The sequence below is a fragment of the Marmota marmota genome, unplaced genomic scaffold (assembly GCF_001458135.2).
Source record: "Marmota marmota marmota unplaced genomic scaffold, marMar, whole genome shotgun sequence".
In the NCBI taxonomy this organism is placed as follows: Eukaryota; Metazoa; Chordata; class Mammalia; order Rodentia; family Sciuridae; genus Marmota; species Marmota marmota.
The window spans coordinates 2,766,558-2,784,567 of record NW_026000252.1 but is presented as its reverse complement, the minus strand read 5'-3'; the positions used below and the strand labels follow the sequence as shown (position 1 = coordinate 2,784,567).

General features: G+C 41.2%; 1 long non-coding RNA gene across 3 annotated transcripts in view; it reads left to right on the top strand.

The window, feature by feature from the left end:
- The first annotated feature begins 299 nt into the window (after positions 1–299).
- LOC125614225 overlaps positions 300–18,010 on the top strand; it is a 30,943-nt gene continuing 13,232 nt past the window's right edge. The window contains exons 1-5 of one of the 3 annotated variants that reach the window (XR_007344830.1): positions 7,345–7,477; positions 8,012–8,075; positions 8,768–8,944; positions 9,200–9,353; positions 9,443–12,613. This is a non-coding gene — a long non-coding RNA (uncharacterized LOC125614225). Of the gene's footprint in view, positions 1,132–7,344; positions 7,478–8,011; positions 8,076–8,767; positions 8,945–9,199; positions 9,354–9,442; positions 12,614–18,010 lie in introns of those variants that run through there. The other 2 variants (XR_007344829.1, XR_007344828.1) reach the window with 2 other exon arrangements.

Genomic DNA, 18,010 nt, shown 5'->3' with positions numbered 1-18,010 from the left:
AAAGATTTATCATCTGGGATTGGGCTGGGGATATGGCTCAAGTGGTGACGTGCTCGCCTAGCATGCGTGCGGCACTGGGTTGGATTCTCAGCACCACAGAGAAACAAAATAAAGATATTGTATTCACCTAAAACTAAAAAATAAATATTAAAAAAAAGATTTATCATCTGGGCTTGGATGGCTGCAAGTAGGGTGTTCATTCCCAGGACCACCACAGGACTATCTTCTGTTTTATAATGGCAAGAATCAAGAAGAAATACGCTCCATTAACAGGACCAGACAGGGAAAGGGGCCATACTCATTACGACTCAATTTCTTTTTAAATAGTGTCTGACATTTATTGAAAGTAAGGAAAAGAAACTTTTGTACAGGTAGTGTAGAAGAGCTGGAAAGAGTACACGGGTTACTGTGTTGAACAAAAGGCACACACATCAGAGAGACAGTTGCACATTCAGAAGAAAACTGGATTCTGGGGAAAACTAAGTGGTCCACAGGAGAAAATGAGAGACTCCATTTGGCTGCCAGGAACACAAGAGGTCTCTGGGAGGAGGGAGGGAATGGGATGTGCTGAAGATGAAAGGCTGGCTGGCCCCTTCTGGGGAGGGGGCGGTGGCAGCCAGCTGGGTGAATCAATGTCCACGGGCTGTGGCCAGCTCAGGTACCTCCAAGGAGAGTCCAGATCACTAGGAGCGGCAGTCTGTCGGTGAGTGTGGTGGAAGGCGATGGCAGCGCAGCGCAGCACAGGCGTGTGGGCAGAGCGCGATGCAGTCCGGTGGTCTGGCAGGGGTGGTGGGCAGCGGCCGGCTGTGGGTGGTGTGTCCAGTGTGTANGCCACGGGCCAGGGTCCCTGCGCCTGCGCGGGCTCCACTCAGAAGCCTTGGTGGTCGCTAGTGCGCAGGCGTGTCTCTGGGTGCTCTGGGGCCAGATGGGGCGGGGGCGGGTATGAGGCCCTCAAGAAGGAGGGGTTGGTATCAGAGGGGCTGGATGGCGTTTCTTATTGTGGGACCTGGGTGAGCAACCGGGAGCAGGGTGGGAGCCCAGGACACCTGGCACTGTTTGGTGAGGGAGGAGCCCCCTGCCTTTGGTGATCTGAAGGGTCCATGTCCTGCAACCTGAGGAGGCTTCCCGCAGGTACAGCTCCCTGCCCCTCATTCATCAGCTCTTGGGTATTCTTTTGTTATTTTTGGCTGTAGATCCCCCTTGAGTGATGCTCAGTGCACTTATTTTCCTGCTTCTTTGTTCATCTTTCAGCGTGAGAAGCATTATCTCCCTGGCTGCAGATGTGGTTTCTTTGCAGCATTAATTAGGAATGACCCAAATATTAGTTAATATAATAAGCATCAGCTTATTCAAAGAACAGATAGTGAACAATTTATGTAAGGAATGTTAGTGTTAAGAAATATTTTAATGTACAATATTAACGTTTTCTTAGTGATTCACGTGGTTTATTATTATTAATTTGCTTAGGGTATAATCCTGCAACAAAGTATGAGCACAGGGTACATGTTATTACTTCGACCTTCGACATCTGCTTTTTTTTTTTTTACTTTAAGTTTTATACGCTATTATATTCTATAGTAGTCAGTAGTTGTTTTTTTTGTTTGTTTGTTTGTTTTTTGTTTTGGTACCAGGGATTGAACTCAGGGACACTCAACCACTAAGCCACATCCCCAGTGATATTTTGTATTTTACTTAGAGACAGAGACCTACTGAGTTGCTTAGTGCCTCGCTTTTGCTGAGGCTGGCTTTGAACTTGCAGTCCTCCTGCCTCAGCCTCCGGAGCTGCTGGGATCACAGGCGTGCACCACCATGCCTGGCCAGTAGTCAGTGGTTTTTTAATATTAAAAAAAGTGAGCAAAATTCCTCTAAAAATTCATCAGTCCCAGATGCAAGGGTGAAAGCCTGTAATCCACCCAATCTGAATCTGAGACAGGAGGATCACAAGTTCAAGGCTGGCCTGGGCAATTTAGGGAGACCCTGTCTCAAAATAAAATAAAAAAAGGCTAATAGTGATATAGCTCAGTGATGAAGTGCTTGCCTACTATGCCGGATGCCCTGGGTATGCATACCCTACCACCACAACACACACATGTACACACACCACAGATTTAAAAACAATTTCCCCAAGAGAATGGTTATAGTGAATTTCCAGAAAAAAAAATTCATTCTGAACCCCACAAAGGACTTGAAAAGCTGATTCTAGTCTAAAGGCCTACAGGCTCAAGTTTCAGTTCAAGTCCATTTGAAAGAAAAATCTGATTTTTCAGCTCAAGGCTTTCAGGCATTTGGAAATTCCCTCTTACACACTTGAGGATCAGGCTTTTGTTCTATTCAAACCTTCAATACATCGGATTCTGTCTGTCCACATTAGGGAGGACAATCCATTGTTCTCAGTATACCAATTTAAATTATAATTTCATCCAAAACACCCCCACAGACAAACCCAGAATAATGTTTGATCAAATGTCGGGGCACCCTCTGATCCAGTGAATTTGAAACATAAAATTAACCATTATAATAATCACAAGATCTTACTTATTCTCTGGTAGGTTTTAAAATTTAAAGAAATTATTTAGTATCCAGTTTTAATAAGATATTGGAGAAATGAGCATTCTCTTCGATTTGTAAAGAGAGTTTAAAATGGTCACGGGTTTGTGGAGTACATTTTGGTTATGAATTTCAAAACCATATAAATATCTAATATGTTTTGTCTCAGAAAATCTGTTTCTAGCAGATTGTACTCTAGATGAAAAACCGCATGGCCCCACATGCTAAGCATCCCAGGTTCAGTGCACATATTTCATTACAACATCCTGGTGTCAGTGCTATCACCTTGCTGGTGCCCACACCCGTTCCTCCTAAATGTAAAGGCATTCTGTGGCTCATTTATCTGTTTGCTCAGAGATACACATCCTACCATATTGATAAAAAAAAGAAAATTCCCTACTATGGTCTGAGTGGGTCCCCCCAAATTATTGGAGCTTATGACTCATGTCACAGGACAGAAGTGTAGCAGTGTGCCCATTTCCCATAGTGGACGAGTCTTATCATGGTCCTCATCACTCAAAGCATTTGGCATGACATACTGGGAAAGAATGGAAGAAGAGGAAGCAAAGGTGGGTTTTGGGGTCACTGGAAGGTGTGGATGGAGAAAGTGCTAAGGAGATCAAAGATGTATGGAGAAGAGGAAGGAAGCCTTGGGATGACTTATGGGAATCATCTCTGTTACTGGGGACCAACATCATAGTAATTAATGAATCATCTAGTCAGGTCCTTTATCTATTGATATATTGGGGATTGTCTTAGTTCATTTTCTGTTGTTATAATGAAATACCTTAAATTAGGTGATTTATAAAGAATAGAGGTTTAGGGGCTGGGTTGTGGCTCAGTGGTAAAGTGCTTGCCTGGCACGTGCAGGACCCTGGGTTCGATCCTCAGCACCACATAAAAATAAATAAGTGAAATAAAGGTATTGTGTGCAACTACAACTAAAAAATAAATATTAAAAAAAGAATAGAGGTTTATTTTCGTTCATGTTTCTGGAAGTTAAAAAGTCCAAGACTAGGTGGTAGTATCTGGTGAGGGCCTTATTCTGCACTCTAGCATGGGGGGAAAGCAATAAGACAAGCAGACATGTACAGAAGACAAAAAAGGGGGCTGTGCCTGGTGTGGTGGCACACACCTGTAATCCCAGAGACTTGGGAGGCTGAGGCAGGAGGATTGCAAGTTTAAGGCCAGTCTCAGAAACTTCACAAGGCCCTCAAAAACTTAGCAAGAACCTGCCTCCAAATAAATGAAATAAAAAGGACTGGGGACATAGCTCAATGGTAAAGGCCCTTGGGTTTAATCCCCAGCACCAAAATTGGGGGGACTGAACTCCTTCCATAGCTAACCCTTTCCTGCAAGAAAAGAATTAATAAAATCAGAGCTCTTGTGACCCAAATATCCCCCACTATGCTACTTCCCACCACTGACACATTAAGGAGTTAAGGCTCCAACATGTGACTTTGGGGAGATCCTCTCAGAACATGTAGGGAATTTTCTTTTTTTTTTTTTTAATCAAATGGTAGGATGTGCATCTCTGAGCAAACATATAAATGAGCCACAGAATGCCTTTACATTTAGGAGGAACAGGTGTGGGGACCAGCAAGCTGATAGCACAAGCACCAGGATGCTGTAATTCTGGTTTTGCCTACACACACACACACACACACACACACACACTGCTGGGGCTTAGCTTCTGCAGCCCTGACTCCTTTGTGTCTCCCTTATTGCTGCCAACCAGCGAGCACACCTTCACATATCAGTCTTTCTTGGAGATCTGGACTGGTTTCCTCCTCAGCCCATTCTCTGTCCTCAGGAGATCTCAGCTACTCCAATGACTCCAAACCTTGAGAGCTATAGCTTGGGTGGTGCAAAGCCTTGAAAGGGGGGCAACCAGAAGCCTTGGAGTCCTAATTCCTGGCCCAGTGTGTCTGGAAGATGGAAAATTAAGTCAGAGAAAGTTGTTCTGGAGTGCTAAGATTTTTGTTTGATTTCATATGCTCACAGGTAGAGACAAATTTCCCTCCAGATAAATCATACATGTGAGTCTTACTCATATCTGATTGATTGATTGATTGATTGATTTGAAGTACTCCCCAGTACTTCCCAATACTGCAAATAAACCAAGGGGTGTTCTATCACTGAGTCACATCCCTAGCCCTTTTTATAGATATTTTTAATTTTAAATTTTTTGTACTAGGAATTAAACCCAGGGACACTCTGCCTCTGAAATACATCCCCAACCTCTTTTATTTTTGAGACAGGATCTCTCTAAGCTGCTGAAGCTGGCTTTGGACTTGTGATCCTCCTGCCTCAGTTCACATTACAGGTGTGCTCATCCAGCTTCACATCTGATTTAGATAAGACTCTGGACTTTATACTTTTGAGTTGGTGCTGGGACAAGTTAAGATTTGCCAGAATGGGGTGCTATTGATATTGAATGAGTTCATTTTTCATGTGAGAAGGACATAAATTGGGGGGGGGGGTGGTTCAGGGACACATGCTATGATTTGAATACTGGTATTCCTCCAAAATTCCTGTCAGAATCTTCAATGTAATAATATGAAGGAGTGGGGCATTTGGGAGGTGATTAGGTCTTTCTTCATGAGTGGGATTAGTGCCCTTATAGGACAATGTGTTAGCTTTAATTGCTGAGACAAAATACCTAAGATAAATCAACTTACAAGGAGGAAAGATTTCTTTTGGCTCATATTTTCAGAGGTTTCAGTCCATGTTTGGATGACCGCATTGCTTTTGGCTCTATGGTAAAGCAGAGCATCATGGCAGGGAGCTTGTGGTGGAGCAAATCTGCTCACCTCATGGCAGTCAGAAAACAAGGAGTCAGGGTCGCAATATCACCTTCAAGGACATGACCCCAATGACCTAACTTTCTTCTATTAGGCTCTACTTCCCAAAGGTGCCACTGCATGACCTTTAGGGAACATTTAAGATCTAAATCATAGAAGATAGGTGTGAGGGAGCCTCTTTTGCCCCTTCTACCATGTGAGGATACACAGGCAGTGGCATCAATAAGGAATAGGTCCTCACTAGACACTAGACACTAAATCTGATGGGACCTTCATCTTGGACTTCCCAGTCTCTAGACTTTGAGCAATGAATTTCTTTTTTTAAAGTTTTTTATTTTTTATTTTTTTATGTGTATGTGTGTGTGTGTGTGTGTGTGTGTGTGTGTGTGTGTTTGGTGCTGGGGATTGAACCCAGGGCCTTGTGCATGCAAGACAAGCACTCTATCAACTGAGCTATAGCCCCAGCCCAAGCAATGAATTTCTGTTGTTTATAAATTGTGCAGTCCGGGGCATTTTTTATAGCACCCTGAATGGACTAAATACCTTCAACTGAAAAACAAAAAATCTCTGAAAGATAAACAGCTGGTAAGAAGAAGAGCTGCAATTTTAATTCAAGCAACATGCCTCAAGCCCAGATTCTTAAACTTCTATCTAGAATGATTAATAGAGAACACAAATCGATCATTTTTCTAGACAGGCCATGGATGTGAGATAAACTATGGATATAACAAGAGTGACTTGTGACAAGAGATAATAGAAACATAGGTGAACTATGATGTAGGATATGCAGTGGTCAGGCATTGAGAGGATCCAGCCATTTGTCCATCTGCAAAGGTCAGTCAGAGGGATGAGCATCAGCAACAAGTATGGATTGAATTGGGAGTTCCTGGAAATGGGATTCATTGCAACCATCCTAGTCTTCTTCTTCTTCCCTCCCCATGCTACTTAAGTTCTTTTTTTTTTTTTTGAGAGAGAGAGAGAGAGAGAGAGAGAGAATGAATTTTTAATATTTATTTTTTAGTTTTCGGCAGACACAACATCTTTGTTTGTATGTGGTGCTGAGGATCGAACCCGGGCCGCAACGCATGCCAGGCGAGCGCGCTACCGCTTGAGCCACATCCCCAGCCCTACTTAAGTTCTTAGATTCATTACTTCAGTGATTGCTGGACAAAACCTATAACAACTCCCCTGCCTTTTTGGATCTTTATCAAGGTATTATCACAAAAACCTAACTCTGGAAAAACCCACTTTTAATCAGTTTATAAAGGAGCAGCAAGATTCTAGTGGATAAACCCTCCTCCATGGACAATACCTGTGAGATATATATATATATATATATATATATATATATATATACACACACACACACACANGCAATTGGCAGAAGGGGATTTATTGAACCAGCATGCTGGGGCTCCGTGCCCACTCGAGAAGGGAAAGCAGCCCAGAGCCCAGAGCAGGGGTTGTGCAATGCTTAAGTACACTTTTTGGGGAGGGCGGGACTTTACATACATCACAGTCTCCTTTAACAAATCATCATACACCACGGGAAAGTCAAACAACAATTCCTAGACTTGATTAGTACATTCATTGGCGGGAACAGGTCAGGCTGGAGTGATAGGTCATTCCTAAGGAGGGGGTTACATTCAAACTGATTGGTTTGGGCCTTGAATGCCTACGTGACAAGCTGCACAGGATCTCGGGCTATAAATCAACTAAATGGCCAGTAGGGCATTGTCTTAACTGCCTCAGGAATTTAACCCATGCTTTGCAGTTTAGAAGCAGGTTTACAATGCCTGGTCCTTTACATTTTAACTCAGGCTTTGCAGCTTAGAAACTTTACAATGCCCGGTCTTTTATACTTTAACTTCAATTTCTTTTACCCTTACAACATACACACACACACTCATGCATACACATACCATTATGTTTTGATATACTTATGCATTGTGGGATGGTTAAATCAAGCTTATTAAAAATATCCATTTCCTCATATCTTATCCTTTTTTGTGCAATAGATCTCAAAAATGAATTCCTAGCCAGGTACGGTGTCGCATGCCTGTAATTCCAGGAGCTTGGGAGGCTGAGGCAGAGGGATCGAAAGTTCAAAGCCAGCTTCAGCAATGGTGAGGCACTAAGCAACTCAGTGAGAGCCTGTCTCTAAATAAAATACAAAATAGGGCTGGGGATGTGGCTCAGTGGTTGAGTGCCCCTGAGTTCAATCCCCAGGACTCTCCCCAAACAAAACAAAACAAAACAAAAAATGCTGAATTCCTCCTAAGTGAAATTATGTACAATTGATTATCATCTCCCCATTCCATCCCCTCTGCTTCTCATCTGTTCCAAACTAAGATTTAGGAAGCTAAGACATTAGATGTAGACAGTTGGATTATTACAGTTGTATTCTTAGCACTGCTCAGTAATCCAGTTGTCTCTGGTGCTTTAGGTTCTTAAACCACAGTTTGGAATCGATTTTTTAAAATTTTTTTAGTTGTTGATGGACCTTTATTTTATTCATTTATTTATATGTGGTGCTGAGAATTGAACCCAGTGCTTCACACATGCCAGGCAAGTGCTCTATCACTGGAGCCACAACCCCAGCCCCAAAGGTTAACCACTTGGAACTGATTTTAATCAATTTTATTTTGCTCTTTCTTCAGACTTCTGAAGAAAACTATGAGGACATCTTTCCTAGCTACTGTTGGCTGTGAAGTTCCAGGGCAGGTAAGGCATCATCATGAAATATTGCATAGTCACACAATGCAGCTTCACTTTCTCACCTCAAAATAATCTTCCCTATGAGTGGAACAGTGCTATCATTAGAGAGTGTCCCTCCCAAGGGAACTTGTACAGTGACTCTGCTAATGCAACTAACATGACCCAGAGACCATGTGATCCCCCTTCCACAGTTGGGGGTAGTAAGTTCAACATTCAAGGTAGTCAACTCTAGCTAGGGTCCCTCTTGTGTAGACTCAGAAATTGAGTGCAGCTGCAAAAATCACTCCACAGATGGCCTTCTGAAAAAATATCTGTGTTCCCTTGTGTTCTTGAATACTCATGGCGCTTGATGATCTTTGCTGCTCATCCAAAGCTCTGCTATCATTCATCCTAAAACAACAGAATAAATTGCTCCTGTTGGGGTTGGGGAAGGGAACATGAAATCAGGGATGGCCTCAGAGAGCAGGTGGCTTGTGACTAAGCCACTGAGGTGATAGGGACAAGTCCTAAGTTTGAGCCATGGGGGCAGGGTGGGGGGTTGTTGTTGGTGCTGGTGCAAGATCTTCACAGACAGAAAGGGAGGAAAGGATATGGAAATCCAGAACAGAGTAGTAGAGAGTTGTTTGAATTATTTGCTGGGACCAATCCTGGGAGGCTGCTATGAGTTAACTTGTTGGATCCCCCTGTCTTTCCCACAGTTACGGCAACCTCAATTGGTTTCCCAACATTCCAAGTGCAAGTCTTGGGTCCACCACACCGTGCCTCACCCGGGGTTATCTGATTCCAGAGATCATATCATTCTCAGGCATCCCAACTCTGATGTCTATCCATGTGCCCACCTAATAGCAAAGAAAAACTCCCATCTACCAGTAAAGGTGAGAGGAATAAATATGGAAGGCTTCCTGGAGGAGGGTATGACTGAACTGGGTCTGGATAAATTGGGTGAGCCAGATTTCAAAAATCAGAAATGTTAGGAAGCAGAAATTAAGGTAACGCAAAGGCAGATATGGGCATTGAGGTATGGCACACGGAATAACAAGCAATTACAGTATGAACTGGACCTTGAGGTATGGGCAGTTTCCTCCTCTAAACGTGGAGAGAGTGGACAGTTTCCCTGTCTATCATCTCAGATCCTCCAATGATGTTGTTGAAGGCGGGGCCATAAACTGGCAAAGAAGACCTACCACGTGACCATTAACGGATAGATTGTACAACTGGGCTTCTATAAGCAGCTCCCCACCCAGATGTGGGAACTGGGTGGCTGCCTACGGTGATCACATAAGTGTAAGTTTAATAATTTTGTTTCTTAATTGGTGGTTTGTGATGTGATTCTGATCCAATTGAGTATATGATTTGTCCTAACGTCTTACCAGATGTGATGGTAACAGACGTGTCCTATGAGCTTCTGGATAAATGACAGTGAAAGCTATGCTGGCCTCAGTGTTATACTTTATATACCAACATGGTGAGTTTTTCAGATGATTTTATTTGTTTAAATAAAACACCACCCCAGCCCCATTCATGATCATTGGGTTTTGTGTGGTTTTGGACTTGAAAATGAGAAACAGTTGATGTGAATGGCTGAGCTGGTGTTGGTCTAACATGGCAGTAGCATTTGGCTGCTAGAGAGCTAATTTTCCTTTTATTTTACAGAGTGGTTGGATAGATATTGCTGAGATGTTTTCATTTTAATCTTGGTCTTGGCCACGTCCATGAGATATCATATAAGATATTTGTGACCAGAAAAGGAGGAAAGTAACATGCCAAGAAATCTGGTGTGGGATTAGGACAGCTTGTGGCAGGTGCCCTTGCAGCCAGTTTTGCATTTCATTTAGCACCATGTTTATATGCTTAATATAATTTTTTTGGTTAAAGTTTAGAATTGATCTTCTTCATATGTTGTTGTTATCTTTTTAAAATGTTTCCTGATAATTTCACCATGAAAATAAGCAAATTATTGTTCATCTTGTTCACTAACCATCAGGAATCATCTGATAGTGGTCATTGAACTCTAGTTTTAAATTTTTTTCCTATAATTTACTTGTGTATTTAGTATCATTTGTATTCAACAAAAGTGCTCCTTAAAAGTCTGGTGTTGGGCTGGGGTTGTGTAGAGAGCTCAGTAGTAGAGCGCTTGCCTAGCATGCATGAGGCACTAGGTTCAATACTCAGCACCACATTAAATAAATAAATAAAATAAAGGTATTGGGTCCATCTACAACTAAACAAAATTTTTTAAAGTCTGGTGTTATTTACACTTTATGAATATGAAACATAGTGGGTTGCTTGGCAAGAACTTGTAGGTTTAAGATCCTGCAGGGAATGGAGTTCCCAGGTTTCCTGTTTCTTACGTTATTTTATAATAGAATGGCATGGGATTTTTTTCATGACATTGCAATCACTTGAATTTGTTTAATTTTGATTTGACCTTGTTCTTTAAATATTCATTAAACAAAAATGTTTTCAGTGTGTGTATTCTGAAATGAATATTCTGGATGGGCACTTAAAGTCTTACAATCACCATGGATGCCCTTACTGCTTTTTCACTCCCAAAATTGAACCCAATTTGGTGTTTAATTTTACATGTTCATCCTCATTGTATTTGATTATGTTCTGGTCCTGGGTCTCCTATAATGCCTTTGAATATTTTTGTGTAAATTTCAATTTATAGAGAGAAAATTAATGTTTGTTAGTGTTAGTCATCTTTCCATCACTGTGACAAAATACCTGAGGAAAAAAATTTAAAGCAGGAAAGATTTATCTTGGCTTACAATTTCAGAGGTTTTAGTCTATATTCACTTGGTACTTTTGTTTCTGGGCTTGCGGTGAGGCAAAATATCATGACAGGTGTAGTTGCTCACCTCATAGTTGCCAGGAAGGAGAGAAATAGAGGAAGGAGTCAGAGAACTAGATATACCCTTGTAGTACACGCCCCCAGTGGTCTGCTTCCTCCAACTAGGCCCCACCTCCTATAGTTTCCACCACCTCACAATATTCCATTCAAATATGAACCCATCAGTTGATTAATCCATGGATAAGATAAGAACCCTCATGATCCAATCATTTCCCAAAAATCTCACTTCTGAATATTGTTTCTTTGGGGACCAAGCCTTCAATCCATGAGCATTTAGGGGACATTCCAGATCCAAACCCTAACATCATTTGAGTGCTTTTTTCCACATTATAATTTCTTGTGTAAATTAGTTTTCTTTTAAAAAATTCTGGTGTTGCTCCTGCTCCATAAACATCCTTTTGAAAGCACATGTTTTGGGATAATTTTGATTTGTAAATGCAGAACTTAATTAGTTGACTTAGTTCTTGATAGTTTACAACAGGGACTGTTCTTAACCATCTGTCATCTGCAGTCATTATACTGTGGGATTATATTTTGCAGAAGAATTGTGTATTTGGTATAATTTTATTCAATTAAATGTGATCCTGGCCCTTTTAGATAAAACAATACTTTCTTTAGTTACATACTGAAGATAATAAAAACATTTTCTATATAAACTTACGAGCTTTCTGAAATAAAAATAAAACTATTACTGCAATATGATCCCACTATTCCACTACTGGGCACACATTGAAGTAAATGCAATGAGCATGTTTAAGAGATTCTTGCTCTCCCGTGTTTTGCAGCCAAGATATGGAATCAGCATTAGTGTCCATCAGCACAGGTGAATAAAGAAAACATGTATGTATACACAACTCAATACTTCTTGGGAACAGAGAGAAAGAAATCCTGTCATTGACATAACATGTATGAATCTGGAGAACATTATATTAATTGAAATACACCAGGCAGGAAAAGATAAATACCACATGATCTCCCTCATTTGGGGAATTTTTAAAAAGTTGAACTAATAGGAAAAGACAGAGCAGTAGTTACCAGTGGTGGGGGCCATTAGGAGGTAGTGAGGAGAAGTATTTGTGAAAGGGTATTCCATTTAGATTAGAGCAGTATGCGGTAGGGACCTACTGTATACCACAGTGACTAAAGTAGTAATCATATATTCTATTGTTGAAAAATTTTGAGCTAATGTTGTGTATTCTCACTAAAAATGATAAATAAGCTGGGCGCAGTGGTGCTTGCCTGTAATCCCAGCAGCTCAGGAAGCTGAGGCAGGAGGATCGTGAGTTCAAAGCCAGCCTCAGTAACACCAAGGCACTAAACAACTCAGTGAGACTCTATCTCTAAATAAAATACAAAATAGGGCTGGCATGGTCGAGTGGCCCTGAGTTTAATCCTTAGTACTCCCCCCAAAAAGATAAATAATGTGGTAATGCACATGTTAATTGTTTAGTTTTAAACAGTGTATAATGAAAAATACTTGTGAACATTGTATTGTACACAGTGTGTGTAAAATTTAATCTGACAATTTAAATAAATAAATTGACAACTTATAAAAATAAAAAACTTAAAGATAAAGCTATGGTTTTCATTGGCTTTGTGCCTCTTGTTTTAATGACAGTTACTGGTCTCAAGTTGTCAGCTAGCCTAAACTTTCATTTTTATATTACCATTAAATTGTTTCAATATCATTATACATATTGAAGTTTTAGTCTTTGTATCTTATTTCGTAAATCTACCAAAATTGAAGAACTTTTTTTTTGTATCTTCAATGTAAAATTGCATACATTGACTGACTCAGTATTTGTTTTTTCTTTCTTTCTTTTTTTTTTTTTTTTTGGTGTTGGGAATTGAACTCAGGGTCTTATGCATGCAAGGCAAACACTCTACCAAATGAGATATATCCCCAGCCCAATATTTGTTATTTAATGACAATGAATGCCCAGAAGTAATGGTCTGTAGTCACTACTGAACATTGTTTTGAATTTCCCAAATGAATTGCATGTTGAATTTCACATTATTTAACCCAGTTCTGTCCCTACTCTTTTGCATAAGTTTTCTTTGAAAATTATTGGGAATTTTTAATTTAATAAGGAGGAAATTCAAGGTTAAATTGAGTGAGTGCTTTCTCTTCTCTGGGTATGAATGACACTTGCAGATCATGTCTCACAATTTCATTTTTTGTTTATTTTACTTTCCTATGGTGCTAGAAATTGAGGCCAAGGACTTGTACATGCTATGTATATACTCTTCCATTGAGGTATGCCTCCAGCCCACAGGTTTTTGGTTTTGGGGATTTGGGTTTTTTTTTTTTTTGGGGGGGGGTGAGTACTGGAGATTAAACCCAGGGATGCTTTGCCACTTAGCTACACCCCCAGCTCTTTTTAAAAAAATTTTGAGACAGGGTCTCCCTAAGTTTCTTAGGGCATCACTAAGTTGCTGAGGCTGGCCTTGAACTTAAAATCCTCCTGCCTCAGCCTCCCAAGTCACTTGGATTGCAGGCATGTGCCACTGCATCTGACCAGCACACAGTTTTATTTTTGAACCACAATTGTGTACACCCATGGCCAGCATTAGAGGAAAACTCTTGTCTTATTCAAAAACCTGAGGACTACAAGTGCTGGGAGTAACCTGATACTTGGTTTGAGGTAAAACACAAATATTTCCCTTTTATAATGTTGTTGATTGAGTTATTAGCCTTTTTGCTGATTAGCTCTTGATATTGACTCTGTGTGTGTGTGTGTGTGTGTGTGTGTATTAAAATGATTCAATGCTTCCTATATTGGTAAATTTGGTGTTCTGTAAATATTATCGGACTAAATTACATTTAGAAATCAGCAGGATTGATTACTGGTATTTGGATTTTGCTTTATCTACATATATGTTTCCAGCAGAAATACAAATTTGAGGAATTGAGATGCCCTAAGCAACTCAGTGTTAATTTCTTTGTTGTATTTGTAACAATTCCAGATTAGTTTGCTTAAAAGCAGTATTCTTCCTCCTGAAAGAGACATAATCCCCCCTTTTCAACACTTAACAAATCTAGTCCCCTCCTGTTTTGGAGAGTGACTGCTGCCAATTAATCTATCAGGTTTTGAAGGGTAATTACACTTTTTGCTATTTTCTCTAAGTTATTGAACAGATTTTTAGACAAACTCTGAAAATAGGAGAGGGAGGCTTTAGACCCTCCCCTTGTTACTGTCTAAGGGTGCTGGATTTATTGTTTCTGTTCAGCAAAGATTTGAAGAACAAGGCACAGATCTAGTAAGCAAGCAGCAGGTTTATTGCAAAAGTGACATAGACAGACTTCTCCAAAGAGAAGGGGCCCCATTGCTGGGAATTCAGTGGAGGAGTTTTGGGCTGTTCTTTTTATGGTCTCTGGAATTTCCTCCTTCCCTTATCTCCTCCCCTGTCCATGCTAGCTAGCTTCACTATCGTAAATTGGAGCGCCCTGTGTCCATGCATGTGTTTTCATTTTTCTATTGGATTCCCCACTTAGGAGGATAAGTACAGAAGTGTCTGTCTGATTGGGTCCCCTGCTTGTGTTCATGAACACTTTCATCAAGCAGGAAGTTGTGGTGGGAAAACATAACGGCGGCAGCACCCCAGAAAAAAACCCCAACATGGCGTCTAACGACCCTCTCTCTCCTCTTTGTTTCTTTCACTGGCGAGAAACGTTCCCGCCGGCGCCAGTGTTCAAACCCTGCTGGTGGGAAGCCTTAGCCCCAATTAGAATTAACTTCTTGGGCTCCGGAACTGACATATGGAAGAGCTTGCCAATAAACGGGCGACCTGTTATCTACCTCAGCCCTGCTACCTCTCTTAGACCTATATAAACACACAGCCTTTTGTAATAAAGCGGAAACCTCTTTGGTAATCTGTGTCGTGTGGTGCGGCATTTTCCAGTCTTACAAGTTGACCTCATCAGAAGACCTCTCCATTCTCCTTTGTTCTGGCCCTGTTCTAACTTCCTCACTCACCATCTTGCCCTGACTGCCTAAGCCCTTCTACATCTCCTTCACCCTTTTCCCAATTCCAGTGGCTATTCCCAGTCCTACTGAGAAAAGAATTAGTTGTATAGCCTGTTTTGCTCTAATACATGTTATTTAAAGGTGTGATTACAGATTGAATGTGAGGGGCTGTATCTCATATTTGGAGCTAGATACAGCAGTGCACACGTTCCCATCCAGTTGGCTGGTAGATACAAGTAAGAATTGGTTCCACATAGGAAGAATATTTCTGGTGTCTCCATACAGAAGGTAAGTTTGATTGAAAATGCAAGTTAGTTTCTTATTTTCAGATTCCCATGTGGATAAAGTTCTGGCCAACACAGCCTCTGTCTGAAATTGGAAGGGGCCATAGAACTGGTCTGGGGTTACCGCTAGGGTTTTATTTTCCAAATGTAAGAAATATCTTTTTACATCAATGAGAATCCTTTCAGTTGAACTTTTATAACTGGGTGGAGCAGATCTCCCAAAGAAAGCTATCTGTGCAAGCAGAGGATCTGTTTGGAAAATAGACTGAGTTTTTATTTAATAAGGTATCCTTTTTCAAGAATGGTTTCCATGACAAACATACTGGTTTTCTAAAGGAGGCTGCTTGGGTCACCATGGAATTAAAGTGGACTCTCTGTAATTTTTAAGGAGTGGTGGCAAAGGTTTTTTTTGTTGTTGTTGTTGTTGTTGTTTTTTAAATTTTCCCAAGTTATACCTAGGATTCTGTTCCCTCTGCATTCAGAAGGGTGCCTGGAACTTGAATCTCATTTGGGTTGTAATATATTCCCCCATATTAGCAGGTGAGATGGGGTCTTAATAAGGTTATATTGATAAGACTGGAATTTAACTGTTCTTTCAGTCATTGTGTTTTTGGTCATCTTTTTGTTATGTGGTGCTGAGGATCGAACCTGGGCCGCACGCACGCAAGGCGAGCGCGCTACCACTTGAGCCACATCCGCAGCCTTTTTGGTCATCTTTTTAATTTGGAAGTTGTACAAATCATCTAAGATCATTAGCCAGAATGAATGACCACTGTGACATTTCAGGTGGAGAGTCATTTTGCTGGTAGTCCTTAGCTGGGCATGGACTGGGATATTGGTGTTTTCTGTAGAGCTGGAAGATGGGCATATCTAACAGTCCTTAGCCAACTGGGAATTCGATTGGTTTAAAAGACAGTGGGTAAGGTTTGAAGTTCTGAACAGATATGTTGGATGCAAAGATTCTCCCAGAGGCTGGCCTGAGCCAAATTATGATCATAAGGTAAAGACCACTGCTAGAGTCAGGATGAGAAATGGGGAAAGGCAGAATGAGACTTTTAATAAGATAAGAGTCATCTGAAAAAGTAACCTCATGTTAATAAGACAATAAAGTGTCCTATCCTTGAGAGTGTAGTCTTTAAGAATAGTAGAACCCCAAATACAGTGAATCCACAGAGAAAGATAATTCCCCAAACTGGAGCCCACATCAGGTGGGAGAGAGGATCAGAAAGCACTTGTTTATCTTTTTTGTGGCTGCTTCTTTAAAAGGAACTTGAGGTCTTCAGCTGACTTGCTGATCCAGTTCTCCTTGAGCAGGGTGTGATGGCCAGATGGTGCTCTCTTTTTCCTCAACAGATGGATCCAGCTGTTGATCTCTGTTGCTTTTACAGCTGTGGGAGTAGCCAGAATCACTTGATAGTAACCTTTCCCTTTTGGCCTCAATTGATTCTCAGAATCCTTCCTTCCAGGTTTTTATTAGTGCCTGTTCTCTGGTTTTACTTATAGGGCCACTCCATCCTTAGGAGTTGGAAGGATTTGTTTTCCTAGAGTTTGAATAGCTAGTTGGAATTTGCCCACATTAGTTAGGAACTAAATGAGTTAGGTAGTTTCAGGATTTGATGTAAATTCTTCTGACAGAAAGTGTTGCCCATATAGCATTTCATAAGGGCTGATATTTAGCTTGGTTCTAGGTGAATTTTGAATTCTCATGAGTGCAATGGGACTCCCATATTTCACAAGTATCCTGTGAGAATTTACTTTGGACCCACTTTAAGTTCTGGTTAGTTCTTTCTACCTTCTCTGATGATTAGGGTCTCTTAGCAAAACGTAGGTACTGTTTAATTCCCAGGGCAACACAGACCAGTGGCTTGTTTCTCAAAGAACCTTGATGGGGTGGCCCCTGGGTGGCCAGGATGTCTGTGAGTGGTGGTGGCTACAGCCCTCCTGGTAACAGAGGCACACACATTTTGGGGGGACAACATCCTGACGTCTTCACCTCACAACGGGTAAAAACTACCTTAGAAATAAAGGGCCATTGATGGATGACAGGAAAGAAACTCACAAAATATCGGGCAGTTCTCTTGGATAACACTGAAGTCAGTATCAGAACATGTAATACACTCAATCCAGCCTCCTTAATGCCCATGGACCTCCTGGTGGAGTGTTCATGTGAGGAAATGATCTCCAAACCTATGCCAGCCACCCAGACCTGCCTGACCTGCCTAACCTGGAGGAGGAAGGGTTCACAGACAGTAGCAGTTTTGTCTACAATAGTCAAAGGAAGACTGGGTATGCAGTAGTTAGCCTAGGAAAAAATAATAGAGATTTACTCCTTGCACATTGGGACCTCTGCTCAAAAGACTGAGCTAATTGCTCTAACTAGAGCCCTAATGAAAGAACAAAGTAAAGAGCTCAATGTGGGCACAGGCTCCAAATACATGTTTTTGGTGTTACTTGTCACACAGCCATTTGGAAAGAAAGAGGCCTCTTGATAGTTTAACAGTCCCCCATTAACCATAAGGAACAGATCTTGTAGCTGTTGGAAGCTGTGACTCCCCCCAAAAGGGTGGCTGTCCTACACTGCTGGGACATCAAAAGGAACATGTCATAGGAGTCCCTGGGCAACAGAAGAGCTGATCAAATAGCCAAGGAAGCAGTCATAGTGTTGTTGGACAGATGAGACTGGACACTGAGGATAAGCAGGAAGCAGGTTTTTGGCTGCAGCCAGGTTCAGAAGGGGAGCTTTTGCCACTGTCCATCAATCCTTCTGAAACCTGAGTTTAGGAGGTTTCAGAACTTTATACCCAGTGTATAGGGGAGGGACTCACGAACTCACAA